General features: G+C 42.1%; 1 protein-coding gene across 19 annotated transcripts in view; it reads right to left on the bottom strand.

Annotated features, from left to right (window-relative positions):
- LOC119857578 (transmembrane protein 263-B-like) overlaps nucleotides 1-17,745 on the bottom strand; it is a 312,491-nt gene that overhangs the window by 205,185 nt on the left and 89,561 nt on the right. The window lies entirely within an intron of this gene.

Here is a 17,745-nt window from a genome sequence, read left to right as displayed (position 1 = left end):
ATATAGCCGAAGTAGAAGAGGTCCTGAGAAAGAGAACAATATTTGTTGGAAGCCTTTAAAGACATACATGTGAGAAGATATGATACAGGTACACAGAATAATAAATGGCCCAGAGTATAATAAATGAAAGCTTACATTTATTCCCCCGTTTAAACCAGCCAGTAAATTGATAATCTATTTAGTAACACAAGAACATAAGAATGGCCATACTGGGTCAGACCAAAGGTCCATCCAGACCAGTATCCTGTCTTCCGACAGTGGCCAATGCCATGTGCCCCAGGAGGGAGTGAATGTAACAGGTAACAATCAAGTGATCTCTCTCCTGCTATCCATCTCCACCCTCTGACAAACAGAGGCTAGGGATACCATTCCTTACCCATCCTGGCTAATAGCCATTAATGGACTTAACCTCCATGAATTTACCCAGTTCTCTTTTAAACCCTGTTATAGTCATAGCCTTCACAATCTCCTCAGGCAAGGAGTTCCACCATTTCACTGTGCATTCTGTGAAGAAGTACTTCCTTTTATTTGTTTTAAACCTGTTGCCTATTAATTTCATTTGGTGGCCCCTAGTTCTTATATTAGTAAAAAGGAAATATTTTTATACATACAATGTGTAATTAGCCTCTAGGATTCAAAAGAGGAGTAGACATCCATATGAATACTACCACCCTTCAGTTACAGTAGCGGAGGTAAAATATAAGATGTATAAATTTTCACACACAATCCTTGGGACATAATCCAACCAATTATTCCCTAGATCTATGAAGAAATCTCACCGACAGACAAATTGTTGGACAACTGTTTCCTATGGGAACTTTACCCTTTCCTCTGAAGCATCTGGTACTGATGCTATTGGACACAGAATATCAAACTAGGTGAACTGAATCAGTATGGCAGTTTCTAAGATCCACACATATATGGGGGAAAGTGAAAAATATAGAATGGGTTGGTAGCATGGTTTACTTTAATATTACCTGATATTTCCCATTACATGATCCATTTTCACTTCAATATAACTTTGCCAAATGAATCACCTGGGCTGACATTTTCCATGCTGGGTGTCTGCCTTAAAGTTGTTGCAGACTCAGAGGAAGGGGACAGTTTGGAAGAATTTAGCCATTTTTGCAAACAAGGCTAGGGAAAGATACACTGGCAAAACAATGTTATGTTAATCTCTTCTATACAAGCCCTAGCACCCTCATGCTTTGGAGCAGGAATTGAAATTTGGCAGTGGGTGGCCTTTTTATCAGGGATTTGTCTTGTCATCTCTTTGAAAATCTGCCCATATTTGGGCAAGTTGTAAGTGTTTGAAAAATTGAAGACTTGCTAGAGAGTCGCATCTTATATTTCCAGAGATTTGGACTGCACTGGGAATGCTCCAACCCAGTGCAGAGTAGGACTTTTCCTACAAATGTATCTCTTGGCTGCTGCAGGCCATGCCAGGTCTTGGTCCAGACAGCAAAACTGAGAGAGGGAGACTGTTTCTCCTATGCTCTCTATGTCACTTCTGTTGGGGCCAGACAGTAGGAGGAAACTACCCAATTTGAAGGCAGAAGGGCCAAGAGCTGGACAGGGGGAGTAGAATGGGACAAGGAGCCTTGGAGGGAGGGAGTCAGGGAGACAGGAACTAGGAGTCAAGGGAAGAGAGAGATCTGATGAGGAACCAGGGTGTGGAAGGAAAACTGACACTGGCCGGGCAAAGAGACTAAGACAACAAGCCAAGCAGAGGTTGGGAGGAGTGCCTGAGATTGGATAAGAACAGCCATACTGGGTCAAACCAAGGACCATCTAACCCAGTATCCGGTCTTCAGACAGTGGCCAATGCCAGGTGCCCCAGACAGAATGAACAGAACAGGTAATCATCAAGTGATCCATTCCTTGTTGCTCATTCCCAGCTTCTGGCAAACAGAGGCTAGGGACACCATCCCAGCCCATCCTGGCTAATAGCTATTGATAGACCTATCCTCCATTAATTTATCTAGTTCTTTTTTGAACCTTGTTATAGTCTTGGCCTTCACAACCTCTTCTGGCAAGGAGTTCCACAGGTTGACTGTGCATCGTGTGAAGAAATACTTCCTTTTATTTGTTTTAAACCTGTTGCCTATTAATTTCATTTGGTGACCCCTAGTTCTTGTGTTAGGAGAAGTAAATAACACTTCTTATTTACTTTCTCCACACAGTCATGATTTATAGATGAGGAGGCCCACAGAGGAAGACCGGGAGCCAGTGGGAATAGGGATCATCAGGAATAGGGAGGGGGTAAAGCAGAGACAGATCTGACAAGGTCACAGGCAGGGCAGAGGAATTGGGACTGGATGAGCAAAGGGGCAAAGGAAACTGAGATGGGGAGCAGGTGATGGCGATTGCACAGGCTGGGCAAAAAGTGGGACTGGGAGCCTCGGAAGAAAACGGAGATCGGATGAGGAGCTGTGTGGGGAGACTGGGACCAAGATGAGAAGCCTAAGGAGTGGAGCCTGGGATTTGGACAAGAGGCAAGGGTGGAGAAGAGACAGGACTAGGACAGGTTGGAGGAGATGAGGCAGAAGGGAACAAGTTTGTGGGGAAATGGGAAGAAGAGTCTATGCCCACCAAAGCATGCTCCCCTCCAGAGTCTAGAATGGGAACGAAGATTTCCAAGTCTCACCATTCCTCTGCTGTGAAGGCCGCTGGGCAAAGCATCCCATCTTTCAACAATGTACTACTGCTATCAGTTATTCCACAAATTCAAGTGACAGAGGTCAGATGTAAAGGTTCCAAACTTGCTGATGACCCATGTGAATGTCAATGCGATGTCACATGATGGAATTTGTTGTTTTCTATTTGCTTTTAAAAAAAAATAAAAAAATCCACGAAATAACACACAAAAGTACATACAAGAACATTATCAAAGCTGCAAAGCCAAGCATTCAGAAGTTAGGAAGTATAAGAATTAAGGTTCCATGCACAACCTTCATTTGGCCTCCTTGTGCATATGGATTATCTTTAATTATATGACCACATACCTGTTTTCCCACAGGGTCCTAGCCTCATTCAGTGCACAGGCAGGAAGAGAAAGGCTGATCTCATCTACAGCTGGGTGAAATGTTTTAGGCAAACAGTAAATTCACTGAAAAGGGAAGTTTCAGGCAGACTAATGTTATTTGTTAATTTGGGTCAAATTGGGTGAACAGTTCCGTTCGAATAAAGAAATGAGGAAAACACTTAGGAAGCCAAAACTATTCATTTCAACATTTTTTGAATGAAAATGTTAGGGGGTGGGTTTTCTCCCTGGTGGTCCCTAGAGGCCAGGCATCCCAGCTCCTCAATAAGAACTCACATGACACTTCTTAACTCAAATATTTGCCCAAAACAGGTTTCTCTTTATTGACAGGTTTCAGAGTAGAAGCCGTGTTAGTCTGTATTTGCAAAAAGAAAAGGAGTACTTGTGGCACCTTAGAGACTAACAAATTTATTTGAGCATAAGCTTTCGTGAGCTACAGCTCAATTGAGTAACCCGTGTCAGTCGGGCCCTAAAATACAGTCCAACAGAGAGGTTTTAATGCAAAACAGTCTCATGTGCAGTGTAGTCCTGACCGTTTCCTTCTCTCAGGTGACATGCTTCCCATCCTTCTGTCACCCAGAGGCACATTCTCCACAGTCCTCTCCAGCCCGAGCCGTTTTACTGGATTACTTTGGCTTTCTTGCAACCTGTTTTCGTCACTCACTGCCTAGAATCCTTTCCAGATAGGTCTAGCTCACACAATCCCATTTCAGTTGCCTCCATGCCCTGGCAGCCTTCCTCTCAGATGGAGAGAGGAGGTATGCAAGCCCTCTAATCTACCCCAGCTGGAACTAGTAATGACCCAGCTAGCTACAGGTATCTTTCATGAGGCTCAATAATTTCCACATAAGCAGGCTGCTGGTCATAGGGGACTTGGCTCTGATCCCTCTAAAAGGGACCAAGCACCTGTGACAGACCCAAAGGTTTAGCAAATATCAATTAGAATTGACCTGCACAAATTTTTGTTTTATTTTGTTTTGGAGAGGAGGAAAAAAAAAAATCACTAGACTGGGTACAAATCAAAAATTTTCAGTTAAAACAAAATTAGAAGAAAATTATCAATTATTTGCCGATTTCTAGTTTCCTGGTTAAGGCAGTTTAATTCTGCTCTGGAGAACTGAATTCCCTGCCTCTGCCATAGAGTTCCTGCATGCTGCTAGGCAAACCACGTAAACCAAACTTTCACAGGTGGTCACAGAGGTGTGTTCCTCATTTTCTGGGTGCTTTATTTAAGACTCTGGGGTCTGATTTCCAGAAGTGCTGAACACTCACAGCTGTAGTTGAAGTCCATGGGAACTGTGCTTTGAACATATAAAGTGCTATATAATGCTAAGTATGCTGTAAAATGAGGTCCCAGGTGTTTCAAACAGGGCACTCAAAATTAGTGGATCCTTCGTCCTTAATCTCTCTGTGCCTCCATTCACCATCTGTAAAATGGGAACAGTCCCATTTCCCATGGATGCTGTGAAAATAAATGATTTGTGAAGTACTCAGATACTCTTCTAGTGATAAGTACCATGGAAAAATCCCACGAGGAAATGAATTCAGTCTTCTGAGCAGGATTAGAACAGCATGGTGGTGTGGGGCCATACATTGAACTCTGAAGAGAAAATAAATATTGAATAGGTGGTCATTAAGTGCACTGAGTGAGGTAGAACTCCTGTGGAAAAAGACTATAGTATGTGATCATGAAGTTAGACTATCATAATGCATAGGCACCAGAGGCCAGATTAAGGCTGCACAGGCAACTTTAATCCTAGCATTTCATAACTTTTGAGCGCTAGACTTTGCAACCTTAATAATGGTATTTTAATGTAGTTTTGTGTAATATTTATACATACCAGAAATATAGTGGGCTCAGGGAATAAGCATCTTGGAGTGCTAAAAGTATGAACTGGTATACTTAAATGACTGAATTGTGTTTGAAAAGGCATGAAGCGCTGTAGGAAAACCAAAGATTGTGGTGCTGTGCTTCAACAATGAAAACAATCTTTTCACTTATTTTATAGACTTGGACTTCAAAGCCACAAGGGACCATGGTGATCATCTAGTCTGACCTCCTGCACATAGCAGGCCACAGAATCCTATCCACCCACTCCTGTAATAGACCCATAACCTCTGGCGGAATTACTTTCTTGTACTCCTACTTCAGTAGGTGAATATTAGAGCAAAAATATTGGACAAGTATTTAATTATCCAAAGGAGAAAGGGACCATGAGCAAAAAGTAATATGGGGCTTATGAAGACTAAACAACACAAGGAAAACTTGGGCTGCTTTTTATAGAATTGGTGGATAAAGGGAATGCAGCAGATGAAATATTTCTTGAAAAGTTAAGTCAAATACATGTAAAAAGAAAAGGAGTACTTGTGGCACCTTAGAGACTAAGGTGTCACAAGTACTTTTCTTTTTGCGAATACAGACTAACACAGTTGCTACTCTGAAACCTGTCAAATACATGTGTCACTCTTAAGGAGCAAAGTCCACACTGTATGTTTAACCCCAAACCCCAGCACATCTTTCATTCACTGGTCCATTTAAACTCAGGACACATTCTTTCAGTGACAATAGTGAAGACCAACCTGGAAAAACACATGCAAGTCAGGGTGCTGCATTCAACTAGCTGAGATTCTGACTTATGAATATTTCTCCCTTGAGAAGCCTATCTAATTTCTGCCCTATGAAAAGCCACTGTCTTTCACACAGAAGCAATACCCTCTGTGGCACCAGACAGCTGTTTCAGTAGGATTTAATTTGCCTGGGAGATGAAGGAGAGTATGAAAAAATCTGTATCAGAGATGGTGCCAGGATTGCAAAACATGATAGATGTAAAATAATTCAAGGTTGTGCACTAAAAGTTTTCCTTTGGGTGAGATAGATTATTAGGAACAAAATGAGGGCCATCAGAAATTGACCCGTCCAGTATGTGCTCTCTTTATATTTTTTCTTCTCAGTGCCTCATTCTGTCTTTAGAGCATGCACTTTCAAGAAGTCAGCCAACCTGACAAAGCTCACTTGTCCATCCCTATCAGAGAAAACAGGACACAGGTATTCTACGTTGTCACTTGCCCCCTTGAAAATCCACAGACAGTCCTTAAGTGTATTATATGCTGGATAATTGGGTATATTTTAGTGCTCTGAAAGTAAGTTAATACAGCGTTGTAGCCATGTTGTTCCCAGGATATTTGGGAGATAAGCTGGGTTAGGTAATTTTTTTTTATTAGTCCAACTTTATTAGTCAGTGAAAGAGACAAGCTTTCGAGTTACACAGAGTTCTTCTTCAAGTCACTGTGTAGCTCAAAAGCATCTCTCTTTCATGAAGTTAGTCCAATAAAAGATATTACCTCATCTAACTAATACTCTAGGCAGAGATAGTTTTATAGTGCAGGCAGGTGCTGTGTAAACTACCATATACAGAACTCTGACAATGCACTTCATTCATGACCTGCAGCCTACTCTGCTATTCCAGTCCTAAGCTGCACAGGTTCTGCCAGTTTACCTCTCTCCTGGCCTACAGCAGCCTCTGCTCTTCCAGTTCTAGCTCCTCTGATGCTGCACTTGGCATCTGATTTGCAACCTCTCCCACTCCTATTATTCTTATCCTGAGAGTCTCCTCAGCGAGCTGACAATAGTGGTGAACTATGTAGTGCCTATGTGGTATGGACCAAAAGCTATTAAGAGCTAGGCTAAAATCACCAAACTCATTTTTATTGCGGATTGATCTACACTTGTAATTTATATTGGTATAACTACATCATCCAGGGGTGTGGAAAATCTGTGTGCAACACAGTTATACCAACCTAACTCCCGGTGTAGATAGCGCTACGTCGAGGGGAGGTCTTCTCCTGTTAACATAGCAACCACCTCTCAGGGAGGTGGATTACCTACGCCGACGGGAGCAGCACAGAAGTGCTACTGCAGCACAGCTGCACTGGCACCACTGCAGACTTTTAAGTGTAGACAAGCTCTGGGAAATAAAAGCAAAGTAAGAATGTGAAGGTAAGTGCTTTCATGTTTTTCTAAATGCGCACTTATAGCACTGTATACAAATACATAATTTAAAAAAATAGACATTAAGGGATGAAGTTTTTAAGCATGTTTCAACTGGACACACAGTTTAAGTTTAGTACTTGTAGTTCTATTGCTTCCTTGCAGTTACTGAAGTAATAAGACTGCAGAGTAACCTTTTAAGTGTAAACTTTGAATTTGTGCTGTCATAACCACATCTCCAAAGCAGAACAGTGTTCTATTCTATCTGGACGGTGAAACAAGATTATGGGCACAATGAGGGCATTTTGGGGTACAACAGGGACATTTTAGAAATATGGAACTTTTACTATCCATAATAAATTCTTGCTCATCTCCAGTATTCATGGTCAACTCAACATAGCTTACAGCTCAACTTAATTCACGCAGATCCCCCTTTCCTCAGAAATAAGAGATTCCACAGGACATGGGCAATAGAATCTCTTTCCACTTTTTTTATTGCTATTTTCACCTCTAAACTAAATGAAACTAGATTCAAAATTTTACTACAGTGAAATTATTCCAGCTGCTTTTATATAAGGCCCAAATTTGGGTTATAAAGCCTGATAAAATTGGCTCTAACCTCAGTTAGAGACTGCCACATTGTTTCAGTTTTGTAAAGTGCCTTCTCAGCTATTCTCCTCTGCTCTTTTTGCTTAATGTTCCCTGAAGACAAAGGTTTTGTCCCACAAACAGATTTCAGGTTACAGTCAAGCCGTATCTCTCTCACCAATCTGAAACTCCATAGCCTGGTATTGTCATACCTTGAGCTCAGCTTCATGTTCTGAGCCACTGGAGGAAAAGAGTTTCTTGGGTGTTTTCAAGATGTCATGAATGCTCTGGTGTATCAAGGCATTGACCCTTTACATCAGAGTCTCATTGGAAATTCAAATCCTAGCACTGCCAGGTGTGCTGCAACCTCATTTGGAGAGTAGATGTAACCAGAACTGATGCTCCCTAAAGGATTATCCACCGTTTAGAAAGTGATGACACTGAAATGGAGGAATGGAGTAGTTTTTAATAAGAAAAAAAAAAAAGCTTGAAAACACAAACACACAAATTCCAAAGTGTCTGGGGCAATCATGACAGGGGAAGAAAGAGACAATAGGATTCTGATTATGGGATGAATCACCTAGGCACAGTTGATTTACTCATCTACAGCAAAAATGTGAACATGTGCAAACCAACACATCATGTTTTAATTTTAGGCACATAAGCCAATGATTGGACTCATTTTTAAAGGGCTAGTCCATATTTTCAGCCTCAGGGCTGCAAATTGTGACTAATCAGCTTAAGGTCTGAGAGAACCTAAGGATCCTAACTACTGTTGTGTCCCACCAGCCTTTTCTTAGGGGTAGGTGAGTGAAGCCAGTAAAACTATTCTTTGGGGGCTAGTGATTATATAAGTGAAGGTTGTAATTATCTGATCGATTTGATTCTTCAGTTCTACCCATTTTATAAATGCAATTGACTAGGAGAGGGATGCAAATACTTTAGTTTCAACCCAAAAGCAGAGATATGAAAATGATAGTCCTTTGCCACCCTAAACCAGTGCAACCCCTCTCAAAAATGATGAAGAGAAGAAGAGAATACCAATGTGAAGGGAAAATGTATTGAAAAGGTGAAAGAAAGCCTTGCTTTTGATCTGACAGCTCCCTTTCAACCTTTGAAGTCTAAGTCACTTGGGTTAAAAACATCTGTGAACAGTCTACCACGCTATGCCTGATCAGGACCATAAAATCCTTAGATCTGCCTTCCAGGTACTCATTGTTTGCACAATACTGCTCATCCTCCAGCAATTAATGGATTATTAAATCCTACAGCTGAACTTTTACCTCTTGCTATTCAAATAAACAAAAACAAAATAGGCATCTTCCAGTCTGAGTATCTTGAGTTTGAAGCAATAAAGCTGAAATTTGAAGTAATGAAGTCTGCTTCATATGTTTTGAACCCAGACTCTAGACCAGGGTCTCAAACATGCAGCCTGCAGGGTTATTTTCTGCGGCCCGCCAGCTCCCTGCAGCCCCCCACAGTGTTTACCTAGAGCAGCTCTGGCCTAGCGTGCACCCCGAGCCCCTTCTGCAGCTGAACCCCCTGTCCTGAGCCCCTGCCGCACCCCACACCCCTCCTGCACCCTGACCCCCCCACCGCACCTGCACCCTGACCCCCTGCCGCACCCCACACCCCTCCTGCACCCCGACCCCCTGCCCTGAGCCCCCTGCCGCACCCCTCCTGCCCTGAGCTCCCTGCCATACCCGGCGCCCTGAGCCCCTGCCCTTCTGCATCCCACGCCCCTCCTGCATCCCAACCCCCTGCTCTGAGCCCCCTGCCGCACCCCTCCTGCACCCCGACCCCCTGCCCTTAGCTCCCTGCTACACCCTGCACCCCGACCCCCTGCCCTGAGCCTCCTGCTGCACCCTGCACCCTTCCTGCATCCCAATCTCCTGCCCTGAGCCTCCTGCTGCACCCTGCACCCTTCCTGCATCCCAATCTCCTGCCCTGAGCCCTCTGTTGCACCCTGTGCCCCCTGGGGGCAGGGAGGGGCAGAGTTGGGGTGTGGATTGCGAGGAAGGAATTGGAATGGGGGCAGGGAAGCGGTGGGAAGAGGCGGGGCCTCATGGAAGGAGTGGAGTGGGGGCAGTGGTGAGGCAGCGGGTGTGGGGGTGGTCAGTGGTGTGGCCCTCGGGCCAATGTACTAGTCCTCATGTGGCCCTCGTGGTCATTTGAGTTTGAGACCCTTGCTTTAGACTCTGAAAAAGCTTGCAGTAGCAATCCTCTTCCACAGTTCTCCAGCATGGCCTCTTTCCTTTTGACAGCCAAGAAGGCAATTTATGCAACTGAGGTGCACAAACCAGCCTGCAAAGTCATTTCTGATGCAAAAGAAATTAAAATGTAGAGCCTCAAAGTCCTGATTGATCCAGGGAATGGAAAACAGCAGTGAATTTGGCTGACTGTGCGAGACACTGGGTTGAAACAACACTTCAAGTCAGTTAATAAACATTTCAAGACATCACTACCACCACCGCCGAACAGCAGGGGCTCTGCAAGCAATAGGGATCTGTTAAAACTATTTATATCCTACCTGTAAACTGACAACATAATCACATTCTTACTTTGCATTGACTTTCATTATAAAGACAGTTTTAACATGGAAGGGTGGGATGGGTTACTGGCTGTCCCATGTTGCAGGAATCTTGAGAACCAAGAAGAAAAGAATCTCCCTGTCCCCCAAAATATTGTTTTCGTTTTAAATTGGGTTATTATGTCTTCCGCAGAGGCAGATGTAATTAAGGTTGAATGTTGCTATTAATACACTGCCATTGGTGTGCATAGTGCTTTACAGACAAGGAACCAGCCCCAAGGAGTTTATGATCTGATTTGGACAGATAACTGAACATAAAGATAGAACACAGACAAGAAAGGAAAAGAGATACATACAAAAGAAAAAGAAGGGGCATGACAAAAACCAAGAGGATAGGGAAGTTGCATTAAGATATTCTCGTGTATATTGATAAATCCAGTAGCATCACAGTAACCTTATAATGTGGTGGCATTACCAAATCCAGTGATGACTTATAAGAAAATTACTACAAAGTAGTGCTCAGTAGGACCATTATTGTTAAGGAAGAGTTGCCATTATGTACTCTATATTCCAGGAGATTAACAAATCAAACCCTTTTTATTAGCATCAGCAAGTCACTTGACACCCAAGTTGCCAGGCTGGATACAACATCTTTAAGACTGGGGAGGGCAAGACTGAGGCAGAAAAAGCTAGAAAGAGTGGCGGCCTTCCTCCTGAATCTTCTACCTTTGGATTGCTTTCTAGACCTTTACTGTTAATGATTGCTGCATTTATGTTAATTCTTGCAGAGACCTTTCTAGTACTCTGTGTTCAAAACCAGTCTTCATAAGCTTAACAGCTGGGAACAGTCTCTCTCTTTCTACACACTGAGCACCCTGCCTCTTCTTAAATCCCACTTTCCACCTAGCTTCCCATAACTGATTGAATACAACTCGGTTTGCTCTTACCCTTGTCCTTTAACTTGTTTGGTCCTGGAGCTCAATTTAGATTGAAAGCTCCACAGAACAGGAACTTTTCTAACTAGCTGTATTGTACATCACTGTCAGTATTATTATAGTGAAGAAAAAACAGAGTTTTGTTTTGCTTTTGTATGAACTCCAGCCAATCATGTTTCAAAAAGCAGCTGGAGAAATTGACACAATCTTCTTTTCACTCAAAAACCCACAACAGATTGACAAAGTGAAAAATATGTAGTGCCAACACATCACCAACTCCTGTAGGTTAATTTTAAATCTTGTTCCCGTAACTCATCACTTGACATAGAATGCAGCTGCCACTTCTAGTGTGACATCTTATATCAACTGCATGCCACTATGTGCAGCCCTTCAGAGTTGTGCTCAGAACACACAATTTCACTGGCAGGAATGGTATTTCTATGCTTGGGCAGTCAGATACCACTAAGCCATGACATGTCATTTTGGATGGGAGCTTCTAGTTGCTGAGGAAAGTGAATGCACATTTGGTTGCGTTTCAGGATCACCAGTTTGCTAGTAGCAGATTGGCACTGACTTTTTGATTATGATCTACCATAATAGCCAATACATCTTCTATGGGGGGCTGTGGCAGGACCCACCTGCCTGAAAGGTATTTTTCTTCTGGCTATGAGGATCCTATTCCTTCTGGGTGGCTCCTGGCAGCAAGTCACCCACTGTAAACTATTTGAATTTGATTGGGGGCATGAGAACTGATATTATATATTACCATTTGTGAATAGATACATTTTAGATCTGAACTGAAAATTAAAAGAGGGATAACAAGGAATTATCCTACCCACAACAGATATATTAAACTCACTTATAATATAGTTTTTCTTCCCATGCTTACAAATTCCCAGTACTACAGTAATTGTGATTAAATGCTAGCATGATCTCTCCAAGCCCAGCTGCTCTTGACGTCATGCTGCTTATTTTGAGATGCCACAAGCATTTTCATGAGCGCAGATTGTGATGCCACGAGCAGAAGATTACAACTTCATGGCAGGACGCTGCAGGAAAAGGCACCGCACAGAGGGGAGCACTTCTAAACATCACAAATATTATCAAGGAAAAGAAAGAGCCAGTGGAAGCAAGGAACAAGCATGCATCATACATAGGATAAATGTGATTATGAAACTTCTGTGCTGAGCTCCAAGAGTGTGTGGTTAAAGCAGATTTGCAGCCTATGTACAATAACAAAGCCAATGCCACCTATCGAGATATATATATTGCTGCAAAAAATTCTGAAACAGCTACAGCAGAATGTTAGTATATATTTGCACACTCATAAATCATCCCAAATGGCATTACACACAAAGTACATCATGGATCCCAGCCTATACACCAGTCCTGCAGAGGCTGAAGCACAGAAATCCATCTGCACAATTTCAGGGAAGTTCTCCAATGCTGTTTATAAGTACTTCTCCATACAGAATGGTGGAAAAGCCCCATGTTTTAAGTGGGGATGTGGTTTATTTAAATATGCTTAATGTGCACTTGTCACTGAATCACACATCAGCCCCAAATGCAACAGTACTGCCTACCCAATCTGGCTTCAGGATAACTATCACCTCAGCTTCCCCTCACTTAGATTGGATGTCCCAACCTTCCAGGCTGGTTTGGTTGCTGTGATGCCTTGCTGCAGAGACTTCGTTGGCTAAGGTGTTAAAGAAAAAAGTCCACCCCTTCCAGGGCATCTAAATCCAAAACAAACACAAAAAGTTTTCTACCCCAATCTCAAGCTAGGCCTAGCCCCTTTTTCCTGAGGATTGTCTTTTCTCTTCAGCCCATCCTGAGCTCCTCTGAGTCTCTCTGTCTCTACCCAGCAACAACTCCCAGAACTTCCTACCCCCTTAGCTGTCTTTTTTCTAAAATGAATAGTCTCAGTCTCTTAAATCTCACATGGAATCAGTTCCATACCCCTAATCATTTTTATTGCCCTTCTCTGCACCTCTTCCAAGTTTTTTATATATATATATATATATATATATTTATTAATATGGGGAGACCAGAACTGCACACAGTATTCAAGGTGTGGGTGTACCATGGATTTATATAGAGGCATTATGATATTTTATTATCTATCTTTTTCTGAATGGTTTCTAACACTGGTAGATTTTTTGACTCCTGCTGCACATTGAATGGATGTTTTTAGAGAACTAAAGATAATGACTCCAAGATCTTTCTTAAATGATAACATCTAATTTAGACCTCATCATTTGGTATGTATAGTTGGGATTATGCTTTCTAAAGTGCACTACTTTGCATTTATCAACACTGAATTTCATCTGCCATTTTGTTGCCCCATCACCAGTTTAGTAAAATCCCTTTGTAACTCTTTGCAGTCAGTTTTGGACTTAATAGTCTTGAGTAATTTTGTATCATCTGCAAATTTTGCCACTTCACTTTTCACCCCCTTTCCCAAATCATTTATCAATATGTTGAATGGCACAAGTCCTAGTACAGAAAAGGGGGAAGAAAGCAAGGAGAAAGAGGGAGTGGGGGTTGTAAGGTTTCCTAAGTTAAAGATTAATTCACCTGGTTTATGAAAGAGGGGAAGAAATTAAACATTACATAGAAATAAAAACCTGTCTCACACTGTGATCACTTTCAGAAGTTCAGTTAGGCAGAGGGAGTCCCAACCACATCTCCCTAATACAATTTTAGGAGCTTCGAAGTCGGGACTGCTGTTCTTGGCCATCTGGACTTCTCTCCCCCCACCACACTTCCCTAGTTCTCACCACTACTGCCTATCACTCAGCTGTCTCCCTCAGCCTCCCTACCTCCACCCCTCTATATAGGGTGACCAGATGTCCCGATTTTATAGGGACAGTCCTGATATTTGGGGCTTTTTCCTTATATAGAGGCCTATTACCTCCCACCGATTTTTCACACTGGCTATCTGCAAAAAGAAAAGGAGTACTTGTGGCACCTTAGAGACTAACCAATTTATTTGAGCATACGCTTTCGTGAGCTACAGCTCACTTCATCCTACCGCTATAGCCCTTTGAAATCTCTCTCCATCTCTTCCCTCGTTAATTTGCAATTGAATCTCCCCCCTCCCTGCCATTGCTATGTCATCTCACCTCTCTGTGGTCCCACACTTCTAATCTTAGAGAGGCCTGAAAAATCATCTAGGAAGACCTTAGAGTTAGTTTATGTACACAAAAGTCTCCCACAGTAACCAGTCTTGAAAGATGATGCATCCTGAGTGGTACTCATGCATCACAAGCCCAGGACCTCAGGTTAATGGAATCTATTACCCTACACACTATGTCACCATCACTTTCCCCCTTCATTTCTTATTAATATGCAATGGGGAACAGAGGCCCGTTTGACTGACTTTGTGAATTCCATCTTCAAATTCTTGACTCGTTTATGTAGACTTTACAGCTTTCAACTACAGTCTGTGCAGGGAACTAAAGAGTTGCACTCCATTCTGTATTATTAAATACAAATATATAAACGTTACCATTGGTCATAAAGTGACTATAGAATGGAAGCTCAGTTGTCTGTGTGCTAGAAAGTGATGAGTGTTTTAACAACTAGGCACAAGGGACTGAGTAAAGGATGCAGCAGGAGTCTTAATTTTCCATTTCCTTCTTTTTATCAGTTTAAACCCTTAGGAAACTAGTCTATTTCCCAGTGGAAAATCTCTCAGTTTCCCATATTTCTCCAGGGGTCTCATAAGAGATGCTGAAAAATGGGATTTTCTGACAGCAGGGAGGTGGGACAGTTACCTCAAGTGTCTGCCTGAGCTCTTTGCTGCTGGAAATTTTCAAGAATCCCCAAACTTGCACACAATTTATTTTGCCAATTGCTGATTCCTGACCTAATCACAGGACTTGAAATCAGTTGGGGTCAGGCACAATGACCAATAGCTCAAAGAAGGAAATGGCTGAGAATGGGTACAAGTAGGGAAGGGCACCACCTCAGTGAGTAGGCAAGTGAGGAAACAGGGAACTGGTCTAGGCAAATTATGTAGGTTGGGATGTGTTGCAAGGAGGGAGGATTGCAGGACACAGATGAAGACCAGTTCATTCATCACTTTTCTAAGGATGAAATCAGAAGAAATAGTTACTCACCTGTACAATAACTGTGGTTCTTCAAGATGTGTTGTACACATATATATTCCATTGTAGGTGTGTGCACACCCAGGAGATTTTGGATAAACTGTACTCATTGAGGTGGCACCTGTTCCAAGTGCCTTTATGCCTCAAACCAAGGGTGTGCGCAACACATTTTGAAAAAGCAGTTACTGTACAGGTTAGTAACCATTTCTTTGAGTGCCTACACACATATATATTCCACTGTAGGTAATTCCCAAGTAGTGATTGTTTGGAGATGGAGACGGAGTTTACTTAAAATAGTGACTGTAGAACTCTTTCCAAAGATATTTTCATTGACTTTGGATGTTTCTCTTATGGCATAATAATGAGCAAACGTGTACCAAGGACCATATTGCTGCTCTGCAAATGTCCATGACTGGAATATGTCTGATGAAAGCCACTAAAGTAGTTCGAGCCCTGGTAAAATGTGCACTAATTCTTTCTGTGGGCATCATATTTGCTAAGTCATAACAAGTTCTGATACATGAGGAGCTCAGTTAGCAATTTTTTGTGCTGAAATAGCCTATCCTCTTATCCTTTCACCATAAGCCACAAAGATTCTAAGAGGATCTAAATTGCTTTGTTGTGTCAATATAAAAAGGTGAGAGCGCTCTGCTCACATCCGATGTATGTGGTCTCTCCTCATCCTTGTGAGGAAGTGATTTCAGAAAGAATCGGTAGATGTATTATTTGATTTAGATGGAATTCCAATACAACTTTTGATAGGCATTTCACCTGAGGTCTTAAAGAAAATTTATCTTTATAGAAAATCATATATGTCCTACCATCAAAACTTGTAACTTTCTCACTCTTCTAGCAGATGTTATTATAATTAGAAAGACTGTTTTAAATGACAAGAGAAAATTTAGAGAGTAAGAGGCTAACAGCTCAAAAGGAAGTCTGAGTCCTGACAAAACAAAGTTAAGGTATTGAGGAGGAACCGGTTCTCTTGTTTTCTAATCCTACGGTAGGGAGATTGATGAAACACAGACTGTCCCTGCACAGGAGTATAAATGACAGAAATGGCTGAGGTGAACTTCTAATGAGCCCATTGAGAGGCCTACATTTTTTTTTAAGCTCCAGTAAGTATTTTAGGATCCCTTGGACCTGACCTTTGGCTAGAGAGAGCAGATGATGCTGGGTCCAAATGGAAAAAATCTTTTCCACTTAAGTAGATCTAGTTATCTAGCTAAGTCTTCCTTACTGCTAATTAGAATGTTTTGGAAGCTTTCACAACAGACTGACTCTGATGCAGTTACCTAATCAACATCCACACTGTGAAGTGGAGACTATGAGAATTGGGGTGCATAATATGTCTGTGGCATGTCCCTGAGGAAAGGTGACATCACTGGAGGATGTACCGAGAGGTTTTGAAGATCAGAGAACCAATATTGCCTCAGCCACGCAGGGCTATTAGAATGATTTTGGAGTGTTCCTGTTTCAACTTTCAGATAACCTTGAGAATTACTGTAATTGTAATTACTGGGACTGTGTGCAAGAAAGTTCCTATCTCCAGGAAAGCAAGAACATATCTGTCACTCATCCTGGGCTCTGATTGGACTTGGAACAGCAGTGTCATTTTCTCTTTTCCCTGGTTGCGAACAGATCCATGCCAGGAAACACCCATTTGCTGAATGTCATGTGCACTCTAGTTTTTCAGGGAACAGTCATGATTTTCAACTAACTTCTTGGTTACATTATCTGCTAGGACATTCTGCACTCCAAGAAAGTGTGACACCCTGAAAGTAATGTCATTCTGAATACGGCACCATATATGCAGAAAGGTTTCCATATGTGTAAAAGTGAGACAATAAAACACCTGCCTATCTAAACTTAAACATCTAGGCGCCAACTTGACACAGGTGTCATGAGGATTAATTCCATATTTGGAAAGTGTTTGAGAGCCTGAGGAGGAAGGTGCTAAAGAAAGGCAGAGGATTACATTATACTTTGTGCAGCTAACCTGCTTAGGGAGTTGCTTCTGGGCTCGGAACTTGTACATTTGGTTTCTACCTAAAAGCAGTTCAAACATCTGAGCTAAAGGATAAGCCATTCACAGGGGAAATTTATAATGGAAAGACAGAGTGCAAATACTGTATAGCAATCCTACCGGGCACCGCTACAATCCACAGAAAATTCTCTAAGAGGGATCTTAAGAGCAGAAACAATAAGTGGCATTCAAGGTGAATACCTGTAACCACTCAAGGCTGAACTTTCACTCTCAAGCAACACATGGGATGATCATCTTAGCTGCAAGCATCATTGTTGAAATTCTGAGAGAAATCTTGGTCAACAGTAGGGCCCCAAGAAAGAAAAGCACTTTCACTGTAGCTAGAGTCTCCCGATAGCTTTAAATACCCTGCATTAATGAACCACTTTATAAAAGTCCTCTCTTATTAGACAGAAGGGCTCCCCCACACTTGCAGGAATGGGGAAAAAAAAGTATACTGCTAACATTAAATAACTGATTCCACAAGAGACGTCTCCATAATGAAACCTATTTACAACAGTAA

This window comes from Dermochelys coriacea, chromosome 6, assembly GCF_009764565.3.
Source record: "Dermochelys coriacea isolate rDerCor1 chromosome 6, rDerCor1.pri.v4, whole genome shotgun sequence".
Taxonomy (NCBI): domain Eukaryota; kingdom Metazoa; phylum Chordata; order Testudines; family Dermochelyidae; genus Dermochelys; species Dermochelys coriacea.
This window is presented reverse-complemented; position numbering and strand designations above follow the sequence as displayed.